The sequence below is a fragment of the Pinus tabuliformis genome, chromosome 5_2, assembly GCF_031772625.1.
Source record: "Pinus tabuliformis cultivar Carrire ecotype Pingquan chromosome 5_2, CPIR1, whole genome shotgun sequence".
NCBI lineage: Eukaryota > Viridiplantae > Streptophyta > Pinopsida > Pinales > Pinaceae > Pinus > Pinus tabuliformis.
Window position 1 is genome coordinate 922,241,719 of NC_142306.1, and position 13,185 is coordinate 922,254,903.

Sequence of the window (13,185 nt, forward strand, 5' to 3'; positions counted from 1 at the left end):
TCATCTCATTTGACATGGTTTTCAACACTTTTTGTAATCCTTCCAAATCGAAAGGATCTTTCGTTTTCTTCTTCTTGGTGTCTTCTTTGAAAGAGATATTCTTAGATTTGCGTTCTTCTATAGCAGATATCTTTTCTAGGGCTCCCACGCGTTTTTCCACTGCTAACGCTTCTGTCAAGTTGTCGACTAAGGTGGTCTTGTTTTCCCTATCTACGAAGATAGCCAAGTTTGGAGGTAAAGCCGTGATGTACCATTCACATCTTACTTCCTCGCTGGGTTGTGAGGTAGCGGGGATTTTGTTGAGGATCTTATTGAACCGTAAGTTAAAATCTTTAATGGGTTCTCTAGCCTCAACTTTAAGATTAGATAGGTCACTGATCAATGTCGCCGTGGATCTGTCATCACCAAACTTGGTGAGGAACTGACTTTGAAAAATGTCCCAGCTAGTGATGGATCCAGAAGGTAACGAAAAGTACCATGACCCGGCTGTTCCTTGCATTGTATAAGGGAACAGCCGGACAACAGCGTCTTCGTTAGTGACTCCGTTGAGATTAATAGAAAGCATGAAATTATTGATATGTTCCTCGGCTAGCATGCCTGCTTCCGGATTGAATTTAGGCAGCCATTTCTCAGGATGGGCCGGTATAGGGCTCAGGGGTGGAGGCATTAAAACTGCCCCAAGATTGTTCCATGGAGACTGGGCCATCGTTGAGCTGCTAGTTAATGGAAGTGTAGAAGATGAAGTCTGATGCTGAGAAGATGAAGATATTAAGATCTTTGATGTTTGAAGAGGAAGGTTTGTAGAAGATGGGTGAGTGAGTTGGAATGAAAGAGAGGGTGGTTGACTTCGCGGTGAGGGAGTTGATATGGACGAAGTGGATGAAGGAGTCCGACTGTCAGACTCTGGTGGTGTTTTCCTTGCTCTTTTCCTGGTAGGGAGAGGGAATTCACTTGGTTGTATGCCAAATTTTTCACTCTTTGATCTGGTAAGGGGATGAGCAGGGTTATACTGCGAAGTCACGTTGCTTTTAGACTTATCAGACTTCTGGTTAAAAATAGAAAATCCCTGGAGTTTACGAATCAAAGTCCGAATTTTAGGGGGTTCAATGATAGATTGGTCTGATATATTCGAATATGTAGCAGTGGTAGATACTCGAGCGACTTCAAATTCCAGGTTTAACCGTGTTGGAGAAGTCGAGGGAGTTGATGAGGGTGTATTACTCTCAGAATGGTATTTAGATATTTCTTTAGGTGCCATTCATAGTTCGGGCCCTCCTTCTAGCGCCAAATATGTTGAGGGCCCTGAAATCAGGTCAACAAGAAGGGGGATACCCACCCGGTCGGGAACCTGGTTGGCGGCTCTGTGCCCGTTTGGTGTAGCGGGTGCGACTGGGGATAACGGGACCAGCTTCCCGTTCTAAGGGGGTGTGTGTGTAGAATATGATAATGAAAATATAGAATTATTTCTAAGCTAATCTAGTTCTGAACTCTGAGAGTGAATTTTATACTACTTTAATCTATAAACAATAACACATCTAATCTACGCTAACCCGGGATAGAACTTTTTCCATTATGCGATCTAGAAAGGTTTCACACAATAAATAGTAATGAAGATTATTCAGCTATTATGAGAATATAAATCAATTAAGATGAACCATCCTGCATAAAAAGTTAAGCAGAACGATTGTGAACAACATATCGCATAATCAGTTATTCATGTATTAAGCATAAATCAATGACTCCACCGTACAAAAGTGCCAAATGGTAGTCCACTCATTCATACGTTAACATATAAACAACATCAGCTGTATATTACTCTAAGAATGCAAGCAGAAACTCGTCAAGAGATAAAAGTACCATTTATGACTGACTTTATACTCACAGACCTGAAGCAATAATGATCTATTTCTACTTACTTCTAATGCCTACTAAGAGTACAGAAGTGCAACATCAGTAGCAGGTATCAAAATGCAAACATCAATAAATCTTGATCCGTCCATTCATCAAAAACCCCCTCCGAGGGTGCAAAAGTGCATGTTCTGAGGACAAGTTTTTTGAAAAATTTCCGGACCCTTCTCCAATGCAACGAGAAGGGTTAAATACTACTAACCGGCTAATTTTAATTACACAAATTGAGGGAACGGCTTCAAATGACCGCCCTTTTACTAAAAGCAAATTTATTTCTAAAAATCAAATCTAATTTCTAACCGTTTTTGTATCTGTTCTTTAGTGCTGTAAGCAATGCACTATTCGCCTTGAAAGAGTCGGCTGGTTGTCCTTTCCTTTTGTTCGAGCTTGATAATTAGAAATAACAAGAGCTGGCACCTCTTTCTGACAGGCTAGAAGATATTTTCGAAAACCTTTCTCTGGCTGGGTGTATTCGCTGTGCGCACACTTAGTACAACCCAGTTTCTTCTCGAACTAATTTTGCTGTTGCTATTTCGGTTTCCGGTCGTGCGAATGACTCAATGAGTTAGAAGTCGCGCTGTATGGAAAATCCCCTGTTTCGAGAATTTTTTCCGTTCTTTGTTCCAGGCTTTTCTGGAGCGTCTTCCTTCTCTTGCGCTTCTTTCTCTGCTTTACCAAGTCTGAGCTTCAGGATATTTTGTAAACACGCTGCTTTTGTGTGCCTTTGACTCTGAGTCTTGGACAGTCTATTTTCATCAGTGCCTGTTGGGTGATATTCTGGAATCCGTGGTTCTGCTGCATGCGGCATCCAATTGCGGAGGCATCTTCTCTCTGTTGTCTTATTGGCGCTCTTCCCTTAGATGTTTCCTGCATATAGATTTATATCAGTAGCATGTCTTGCAGTTTACGCAAAGAAGAAGGGAAATGACGAAAAGATTGACATGAAAGCATTAAATTCTAATGAATGCATAATTTTGACATTCATCATGACTTTACTCTTCGATAAATGCGATGCAATCATTTCTGGATACTCAAGCATGCGGTCATTAATTTCCCGTAAGGTGCGCGCCTAATTTTGGGCTCACAGATCATGTTGAGGAATGCCTGCGATGAATGATTTCTACGATTTGCATCGCAGTCTTGAAATTTGTGATGTAAATAGGTGGCGTTGCAGCAATTGACAGTCTCATTCGTCGCAAACCATAGGTCGCAGATCACAGCTTTGCATGGTCGCAGATCGCATATCGCAATATCGCAAGATCGCAAGGTTTTCACTTTGTCACTTCGTGCTGCTCATGCGACATTGCGACGTGCGACGTCGCATATCGGCCGTCGGCCTTTCTTTAGGTTCTCCTCTTTTGAGCGCCTTTGATGCACGCAATGCGATGAGTTCTTGCGTCGCTCTTCCTTGGTGTGTTTGTGTGCTTTGGGAAAGCGCTCCTTTTTCCTTTGCGACGCGATATAGCTCTTAGGGGGTTGATACAAAAGATTTTTTTCAAACAAAAATATTTTTTGGATTTTTTGGTTAAGGGTCCCCTTTTGCTTGATGTTATTACTAATATCAAACAAAGAGGGGGGTTGTTGGTGACCACAACAGGGTGCAATCAGTTGGATGAGCAAGAGACATCCTGTAGTGGCACTTTCTACCAAAGAAGCATAATACATGGTAGCCACTCATACAAGAAAGGAAGAAGTTTGGTTGTAGATATTGTGTTCAAGTGTGGATTAGTACAACAAGCTATAAGGATGGACTATGAGAGCCAAAGTGTAATTTTCTTGGCATAGAACCCTGCTTATCATTCAAAGAATAAGAACATTGATTTTTTAGTATCACTTTGTGAGGCATATGGTTGAGGACAAAAAGGTGTTGCTGGTAAAGGTGGACACTTTGAAGAATGTTGCAGATTCATTGATGAAGTTTGTGAGCACTGATAAGTTTTCTTGGTGTAGAGAAATAATGGGCATTACAAGCTTATACCAATGAATAATCTCTCTTGTTACCCCTTGTGTGGAAAAGAAAACAACAAGTGGGAGAATGTTGTGTGTGTTATATTCTTTCCATGACTAGTCACATGCATGGGGTGTTGATAACCCCCCCTGTTCATTGTGTTGGGCATTGTAGGGAGGTCACAGGGGGGCACAGTCCCCCATTTCATGGGATTTTAGGGGGTGGTAGCCCCCTGCCCCGAGAAATTTTTTTTGGACCCTCTATTAGGTGGGTAGAACTACCTATGGTTTTGTGCAAGGGTTTTACACATAGTTTTGGGCATGATGGTTTTCTACCCATCGTATTTTGTAGATCCAGTCAAGGGAACTATGATTATGTTCTAATCCAGGGTTAATGGATTGAGGTTTATGAATGCTTCGACATGTATATATAAGTATTGTAACATTGAAGGAATATAATTAAAAATCAATTTGGTAGTCCCAGTTTTGGGATCCAGGGGAAATATTTGGGTATTTGTTTTATAGTCTCGTCATTGTTTATTTTCTGTTTTTTAGAATTCATCTGCAGGTAATTTCTGTACAGGGTTAAAACCTATAGACTACACAGTCATCAATCTAGTCAGCAACCTGCAACAATATTTAGTTGTTGAGCCAAACGGAAAAAACATCATAAATTGAGCATACGATATCAGTTTTAGCGATTCATGTTGTGTTGGATTCAGAATAATGAGAATTATGTTTTAGCACTCGTTTTAGGAACTTCTAAGGACTTTCATTTTTGAGCACTTTTCTGGTCCTTTGGATCAATCCTCCCCATTGGAAACTTTTGGACAACAAAAATATTATTTTTGGTCAATATATAATTGAGGATACATCTCCCTCACCCTTCCAATCTCAATCATTTTGGCCTTGCTTGGATCAGTTCTCTTGAGTCCTACACGAAGGTATTCCACATTACCTCTTCGTGAAGGCCTTGTTTTTTTGTCAAGGATAGTATCTTGCTATAATTATTCAAGATATTCAGGAGAAAATTATTCTATTATTAGAATCTGAACATGCTCTCCTTGATCTTCAATCAAAGGAGGCTCATATAACCTTAGATTCTCAACATTAACAACTTCATAGATTTTCATATATGAAGGAAAATCTACGAATAATAAAAAATATAGGTTTTTAATAAATATGTAGATTTATTGACCATTATATTTAAAACAATAAATTTGTGGTATTATTCAATTACCTAATAATAATATGTCTCTATTAACAATAAAAATATTAGTTTGACTTTGGTCATCAGGTCAAAATTAGTCCTTGCAATATAGTCGTTGGAGTCTCTGCACACTCTATTTATTCAAGCTAAGCCAGATCAGTTCTTCATCTTGTCCTGACAATCAACCACACTGGTTGGTTCGAAACGCATCGACATATGATTGATTATGTGATTTTTCCGAAGATTACTAAACAAGGAAAATCTAACTGAAATGCATTATTATCAATATTTTCTAAAATCTTAAAAGGTCCATATCTGATTCTTTTTAGTTTTTTTACCTTCTCCTTGAAGCCTTTCCTTGCTAATGTAAAGCCAAACTTCATCTCCAACCTGAAAATTGTGTTCAACACGATGCTTATCATGTCTTGTCTTGTACTTGGCTTGATTCTTTTCCAACTATTCTTGAACCATTTGATGCACCAATTGAACTTTTTCAATGAAGAACTTGGCCTTATCTATGTCACTGTGTCCTTCAATAGAAACATCTTTCCCAAAGATAAAATCTAAGGGATATTTTGGTAAATATCCCAAGCATGCTTCAAATGGAGATGTTTGAGTCAAAGAATGCTTGGCCCTATTGCAAGCATGCTAGATGTAGTGCAAATGTTCATCCCAAAGCTTGGGATGTTTGTTTCAATAACCACGAGGGAGATGTACTACTATTTTATTCACCACTTCTGTTTGATGACCACTTTGCGGATGAAATGTCATGCTCTTCTTCAACTTGGTGTCCATGAGTCCCCATAAACTTGACCAAAATTTCCCGAAAAATTGAGAATATCGATCAGAAATAATAGATGTGGGCAACCCAAAATGAACCCATACATTTTGAAAGAACATATGTGTAGTTTGTTTAGTTGTAACCTTCTTCTTACAAGGCATCAAAATACACATTTTTCTAAAACGATCCACAACAACATAAAGATAATCATGACCTTTCCTAGACATAGGTAGCCCTCCCACAAAATCCATAGAAACACTTTTCCAAGGACGAGAAGGAACATGAAATGGAGTATACAATCCCAACTTTCTATTGCTAGGATTACTAGTAGAACACAAAGAACATCCCTTTACATATCATGACATACTTTCAGTCATACGAGGCCAATAACAATACCTTTGTAAGTATGCCATTATTTTTCCTACACCAAAATGGACAGCAATAAGAGAAGTATGTGCTTCCCTTATGATGTTGACTCTTTCACCCTACGGAACACATAGCTTGCCAAGATTATACAACAATTTGGCATGCACATGATAATCCAATTCTTCTAGTTGGTTGTTGTTGGTGGTTAGATTTACATACTTTTACTCACCCTTTTACCTTGTTCTTTTTATCCATTTCACACTTATAATGGTAAATCGATATCTTAAAATGCATAGGTATACCTCTTGTCATGTCTTTATGGATTATTTGTCAATGAAGCATAGTTGTAGGGGACTATTACCTAAGCGGCTTGCTAATTCAGTTATTTCTACAGATTTGAAGGGAGAATGACCAAGATCTTGATTCACTGGATGATACCGTCAAAACTGGCAGCGCTATCCTTGGATATTGGCTACAACTGTGAATCAATATTTCGATTGACACACTTTTATCTTTTACATTCTGCTTTTTTTCTAAAAACCACCATGTAATTAAAGGCAGACAGTGTCGTAATTCTAGGAGCTATATTATTGACAAAATGTATAAAGTAGAGTTGCAGGCTGTGAAAGCTATTACTATTAAGAGTCGTTAAGGTTACAGGAGAAATACTCTAACTCTGAGTCTGTAACAACATACTTGTAATATTTATTTAATTAATGACAGTTTGATCTTCTTAGCATATCATGATTCATTGATCTCGCCACAGCCCTGATCAAGGAGTTGGGCCCACTCTCTTGACCAAGTGCTGCTGGATTAGATGTGTGTTAGGTTTATTTCCGTGAGTTTATGGTTGTTGTGAATGTTTATCAGTGTGTTGTTGTGAGTCCTAATTGTTGTTACTCTTATTGCTGTTACAGTTATTACTTGTTGTTACTCTTATTTTTTGTTACAGTATTTCTTCTTGTCACACATTGATGAATTTATAATTAATGTTCAATGCTGGGTAGGGAAACTATGGCCTGCACATACAGTTCATGATAGCCTTGAAACAACTAGTAGAACCCCGAGTTGACAATTAAATGTGGATTGGGTGAATTGCATGATTCATACTTGAAAACCAACATTTTGGCATCGTTGCTAGGGAGGCTATCAAAGGCACCAAAGTACGATCATTATTGACCATAGGACTGATCTCTCATCCCGAGGAAGGAAGCTTACAACTTGCTCCAGGTCCTAAGTATTAGATCGTTTGGGTGTTTGGTTTCTTGTCTTTCTTGTGTTCTTAGGATTATTCTCCCATCCCAGAGAAAGAATTTTTTATCACCTTGATCCTGGCCTAGAGCTTTAGATTTCTTTGTTATGCTTTTATAAGTATTTCTCTCTCATCCTTGGAAGGGAAGTTTTATTTTTCGCCCTGTTTCGGGTCCTCAACTTTATTTTTGTGATTTGTTTATTTTCTTTCTCTTGTTTTCTTTAGGGGCCACTCTCTCGTCCTAGGGAGGGAAGTTCTTATCCTGCTCCAAGTCTTGAGATTTTAATTTGTTTGAGTGTTTCCCTTTTATTTCCTGATTGTATGAACAGAGACCAATAAAAGGGGCAGAGGGAGACCCCAGAAAAGAAAAGGGGTTGATTTGGGTAGAAAAACTTACATCCAAGAGATCATCTCAAGGGATGAGTCTAGAGCATTGTCACGAGCCGCTGATAGGGTAAGATTTCATACAAGATCTAGAGGACAATCAATGTCACAACCAAAACCTCCTCCAATAGCAGAAGTGCAATTCGGAGAAGAAGAAGTAGCAAGCAGAGGATCTGAGGAACTGCATATTGCAAGTTCAGAGGAAGAAGATTTGAGGGAATTCTTAGCACCATTTTATCAAGGGAGAGTTGTTAAACAACTCCTATAATCTGTTATAGAACAGCCAGAGCTAGAACCTATTGAAATTCGAAGTGGGTATTGGTAGATATTCATGGCTCTTGTAACTTCTTCGATTGAATTTCCAGTTGGAGATGTTAGCTACCTATACCAATAGGTTTCATTTCTTATGATTGGTAGGGGAAGTGCCAATATGATCTACTTTGAGGATGCAAAGATCTCATATTTTGGTGGAAGGCACATGGCTATAGTTGGTTGATGTTGTCCTACTTCTGAATGGGTGATCCAACAGTCTAAGCTGGGCCATGCCATGTTTCAATTTCTGGTTATAGATTAGAGAAAGAAATCTATCCAAACAGTTCAATCTTGGCAGATAAAGTAGTTAGGTAGAGAATGAAGGTTCCCAACTGTTTAATATGGGGCCTTGGAAGCAATAAGGCTAGCTTTAGAGAGAAAATCAAAAGAAAAAGCCAAAGGAAAAGAAAAGGCACATAAGGGTTTGCAAGTCTAAGTGCACCCTCTTTGGAGTAACAAAAAATGCTAGGCAATAGAGTGGGTAGGTAGATGGGGTTGCAGAAGCATGATTTCCTTTATGTCACTGGACCAACCAAAGGAAAAACATGGTGCCAGTGCAGGTCTCTTATTCAGTAGTTTTTGCAGCAACTCAATGAAGCATGTCTTACTTCCAGATTATCCCCCATCACATTCATTGCTAACATCCCAATACTACCTATGCTCATGAAAGAAGTCAAACTCTTTTGTTGATTCTTGTTTCTTTAAAAGCCACATTTCTTGTGTAAAATTCTTTTCATTTTGATCTACTTCCTGAACTAAGTTGATTCCATATAAAACTTAGTGTCTTTCCCCCTTCATCCACCTCTTCCACTCATATTAACTCCTAATTTCCTATTTATTTAACTCCCTATACTCCCTTTCCCCTATTATTAGGATAATCCTATAGAGCAAATCCCAAATATGTACATATTCCCTCCCCCTTGGCATTATAGCCATATGCTCGAATATTGGAAAATCATGCAGGAATAAAGTCTGCTTGCATGTGGTTGTATGAAGTCAGGGATTAAATTGACCTCTGGTCAGTTTGATAACCTAAGCTATACCCCTTTTCCCTTTAACACCCTTTGAAATCATTTACCCACTCTACTTGCAGAAAGGCCTTGTAAAACCCACCTTTACCCCTTATCCTAAGTTTGCTGTAATTCACATTTCAACACAAAAAACACCAAATAAACCCATTTTTCCGTTTTATCCAAAGTTCATTTGCAAATGCGCACTTTTACAAAAAAGCATTGGAAAACCCATAAAATCCGCCAAAGTCTAAAGATTCCGTTTGGGCGCACATTTCCAGAAAAACAATAAAATATGCCCCGCCCGCTGCCGTATTGTCCTGCCACCTTATTGACCCGTCGACCGTCGGATCTGGGCTTTCCCATCCGACGGTCCTCATCCATATCGGGTCGGCCCCGATGACCGAATGTTACCTCCCGAGAAATTGTCAGAGGGTGACGTCAGGACTTTGCCACACGTCGCTCCCAAATCTTATCGGGCCACCCTCTGACAATACCGCGACCGTATCCAGAGCGGTCCGAGCAAACCACTTACCACTTATTGTTTACCGCTTATCCCGTCACATCCCCATGCACCACTCACAGGCCGCCACGTCACCCTTCCGTACCCGACCCCACCCTGATGACGTCATGCTGACGTCACCCAAAAAAAGCGCCAATAACCCAAAAAGTCCATATTTTCGCCAAAAATCGCGGTTTTTGTCACTTTTGGCAAAAGAACTATTGCTTCGTTCTACATGCATATTACGACCATTTCGCCGCCAGCCTGCAAAATTCGACTTGGAGACCGTGGGCGCCTAGAAATTCACTTGCATTGGTCACCATTGCCAAAGCTTTACCAGGTATTTATCCAAGTTTCCCCTCCGCACCTGGTTTCGTGCATAATTCACCAAAGCTAGCTTAGAAAGAGTGAAAAACAGTGTGTTTGCCAGCAAATCCCCGGCGACCAGCATTCATTTCAGTTGTAGGGTCGAAATTCACCTGCAAAGTCCGCACTTAGCCAAGTTTTCATAAACTTACAGTCAGTCCGCGCATTCGTGGACTTGAAACCTGAGCTGCACTAATTCACCGGGAAAACAGTGGTACTAGTCCCAGCAGTTGCTCATTTATCTCTCTTTGGAGCATTTCGATTGTTCTCGCCACAATTTACCCAGTTCTTTCCTTGCAAATTGCCTCACTCTTGCAAAATACCCCTCTGTGTTGCTTTGTCCAGTAGAACAAGTCCTAGTACAATTCAGAGTACTATTTAACCATGGAAACACCAGTAGCATTAAATGTCCCACCTCTGAATGCCCCACACAGAGAGTTAGAGTGGAAGGCCCTGGGTGATAAAGATTATCAGATGACAGAGACATTCTCAATGAATTCCAAATTTAACATTCATATGCTAAATGAGTTAAAGGCTCAACACCTCAGTGGAGCTGATATTTTAGGGATTTGGGACTCCAATCTGCCCATTTTTAACCTTCCTCAAGTCAATGTCCTTCCAAACTTGATCCATAGATGCTGTGAAAACTATGATCCATGTCAAAGAGCTGTTCTCAGTCCCACAAGTTCAGTCTTGTTCCATATCACCCCTGAGGCCATAAATGAGATGCTGCACTTTCACACTGCAAAGCCACTAACTCCTCTCTCTATGATGGACTTATTAAAGAAGGGGGGCAAGCTGTCCAGTGCCCAAGTCATCAAGATTAATCAGTTATTTATTCAGCCAAGCTCTGAAGCTGTGAGAACACCTCCTATTGGAAATCCATATCTCAATGACTTGGGTAAAATGCTTGTGGACTTGATCAGTTATGGTACAGGGGAATTGAGGATGTTGATGACACCATTATGGCCATGCTGTCCATATTTTCCCCTGGAAAGCCTCCTACTGTGCACTATGATTATGCTACATACATTTCCAATAAGATTCATGAGCAACTGATGAATCTAGAGAGGGAGAAGGTGTTTAGATACACCTCATACATCTATCATTTGCTCTTATTTTATCAACCTGACAGTTTCCCTATTCCTCTCAAGAAACTTGATGCCCAGGGAAACCCAAGGTCTGTAGTATTTTGGACTTCAGTTTTTCATCACACCTCCTGTTCACCATACACATACTGTGAATTCATAGACCTTTTTATCCATCCAGCTATGACCTTGTTATTTGGTGTCCCTCCTCCAAGATTGACCGATGAAATGCAAAGAATACTCCAGCTCTCAAAGGCCTACAGCATTGGTGATTGGTAATTTTACCAACACCATACAGTAATCAGAATATATGCCTGTGAGTTGGACCCTTATAGGCTGCCAAGATATGTCCCTATGAGACTCTTTGCCTTGGAGTATTTCAGGCAATTTGGAAATGCAGACCAGGTCCATTTCCACAGTAAAAACAAGAAGGTGCAACTAAAGGTCAGGAACCAGCTAGGCCCATTTCTTTACAACAAAAGGGAGGAGGGATGGAAGGAAGCAGATATGATCCTAGAGACCCTCCAATTAGAAACCAGTTTCTGCTGGGTACCTTATGACCCTAATCATTTCATTTCTCTCAGGAGGGTAAAACATAAACTGGGTGGCTATGCTCACATCAGATTGCCTCATATTGAAAAATATGCTAATTTACTAAGTTGGAAAGAGGGCACTCTAGAAGAGGCAATCACTAGAGAGAAAATGATACAAAGAGAGGCAAAGAAAATTGAGAAAGAGGCTGACTTGGAAACTTGTGGGCAGGTTTCCTCTTCCTATCAAAGGCAACTTGGAGCAGCTGCCTCATCTTCTACAACCCAACAGCAAGCAGCTAGAACTGTTCATCAGGTGTCAAGCAAGGGTAAAGAAAAGCAGATGGAGCAGGATCAGCCACCTCCTACAAAAGAACAACAAAAAGAAGAGCAGCCAATGCAGCAAGAACAAAAAATTGAGGCCCCAATATCCACTGGGCAGCAGGCTCAAGAAACTGTGCCTCCTAGGAAGGAAATGACAGTGGAGGCCTCGGTGCTCCAAACTCCTTAGAATGAAGATAGAAACCGAAAGAGGGATAGAGAGCAGGAGACTCCCCTCACCACATCCACAACTCAAGGGGAGAAAAGGAAAAGGATAAATCCCCTTTCTGAAGAAGAGATGCCCATCGGACAATCATTGGGCATGTGCCCACCAAGCATGGAGGCATCTGTCAGTTCCTTTCAGCAGGAACAAGAAAGAATAATCGAAGGAGAGATCAGCTCCTCAAGTCAGCAAAGGAGAGCCGAAACAGGCATCAAGCAACAATTCATTGACATAAAAAAGAGAAATGAGCCACTCAGGCTCCAGATCTATAATCAATTGCTTAAAATGGCCCCTACAAATCAGCAGAGGCTTATGTCAGCTTATGACATAAATGAGGGGAAAATGACCATGAGTCATTTCATGCCAACCATGCTGTAGTCACAGTCAGCTGCAGACTATATAAGGACCAACCTTGAGGTTATTGCAAAAGACATCCACCCTATGGATCAAATAGAACTTCACAAGCAAACGGGTGAGATGGTGTATTCGACACTTGCAGATAAAACCTTCTTGGCAGATAGGTTGGAAAATAGCCTGAACAATACAACCGCCCAACTTGAGTTGGAGAAGGCATCCTCTCAGGCCAAAGACAACAAGATAAGGTCTTTGGAGGATATAGTCATAGAGCTTGGGCATGACCCAAAGGACCCTAAAGCTATAAAGGAGCTGCTCAAGATAAGAGATTCAGATATTGCAGCTCTAAGAAAGATGATAAAGATCCCAGCAACCCTTCACCCTCAAACAGAGGAGGTTGCTCAGCAAAGAAAGGACCAGGATGTATCAACATTGCTGGTAACACTACATAAACAACTTATCCAGACAGAGGGAAAATTGGTAGAAACAGAGGCTGCATTGCAGGCAGCCCTACAGCAGAAAGAAGGAGGCCAAACATTTCAGCCCCCTCCACAAGTAATCAACCTTGAGGAACCCCCTCAAATTGTCACTCCTCCTACAGTGCAGATAGTTGAGACAGCTCCATCAACAT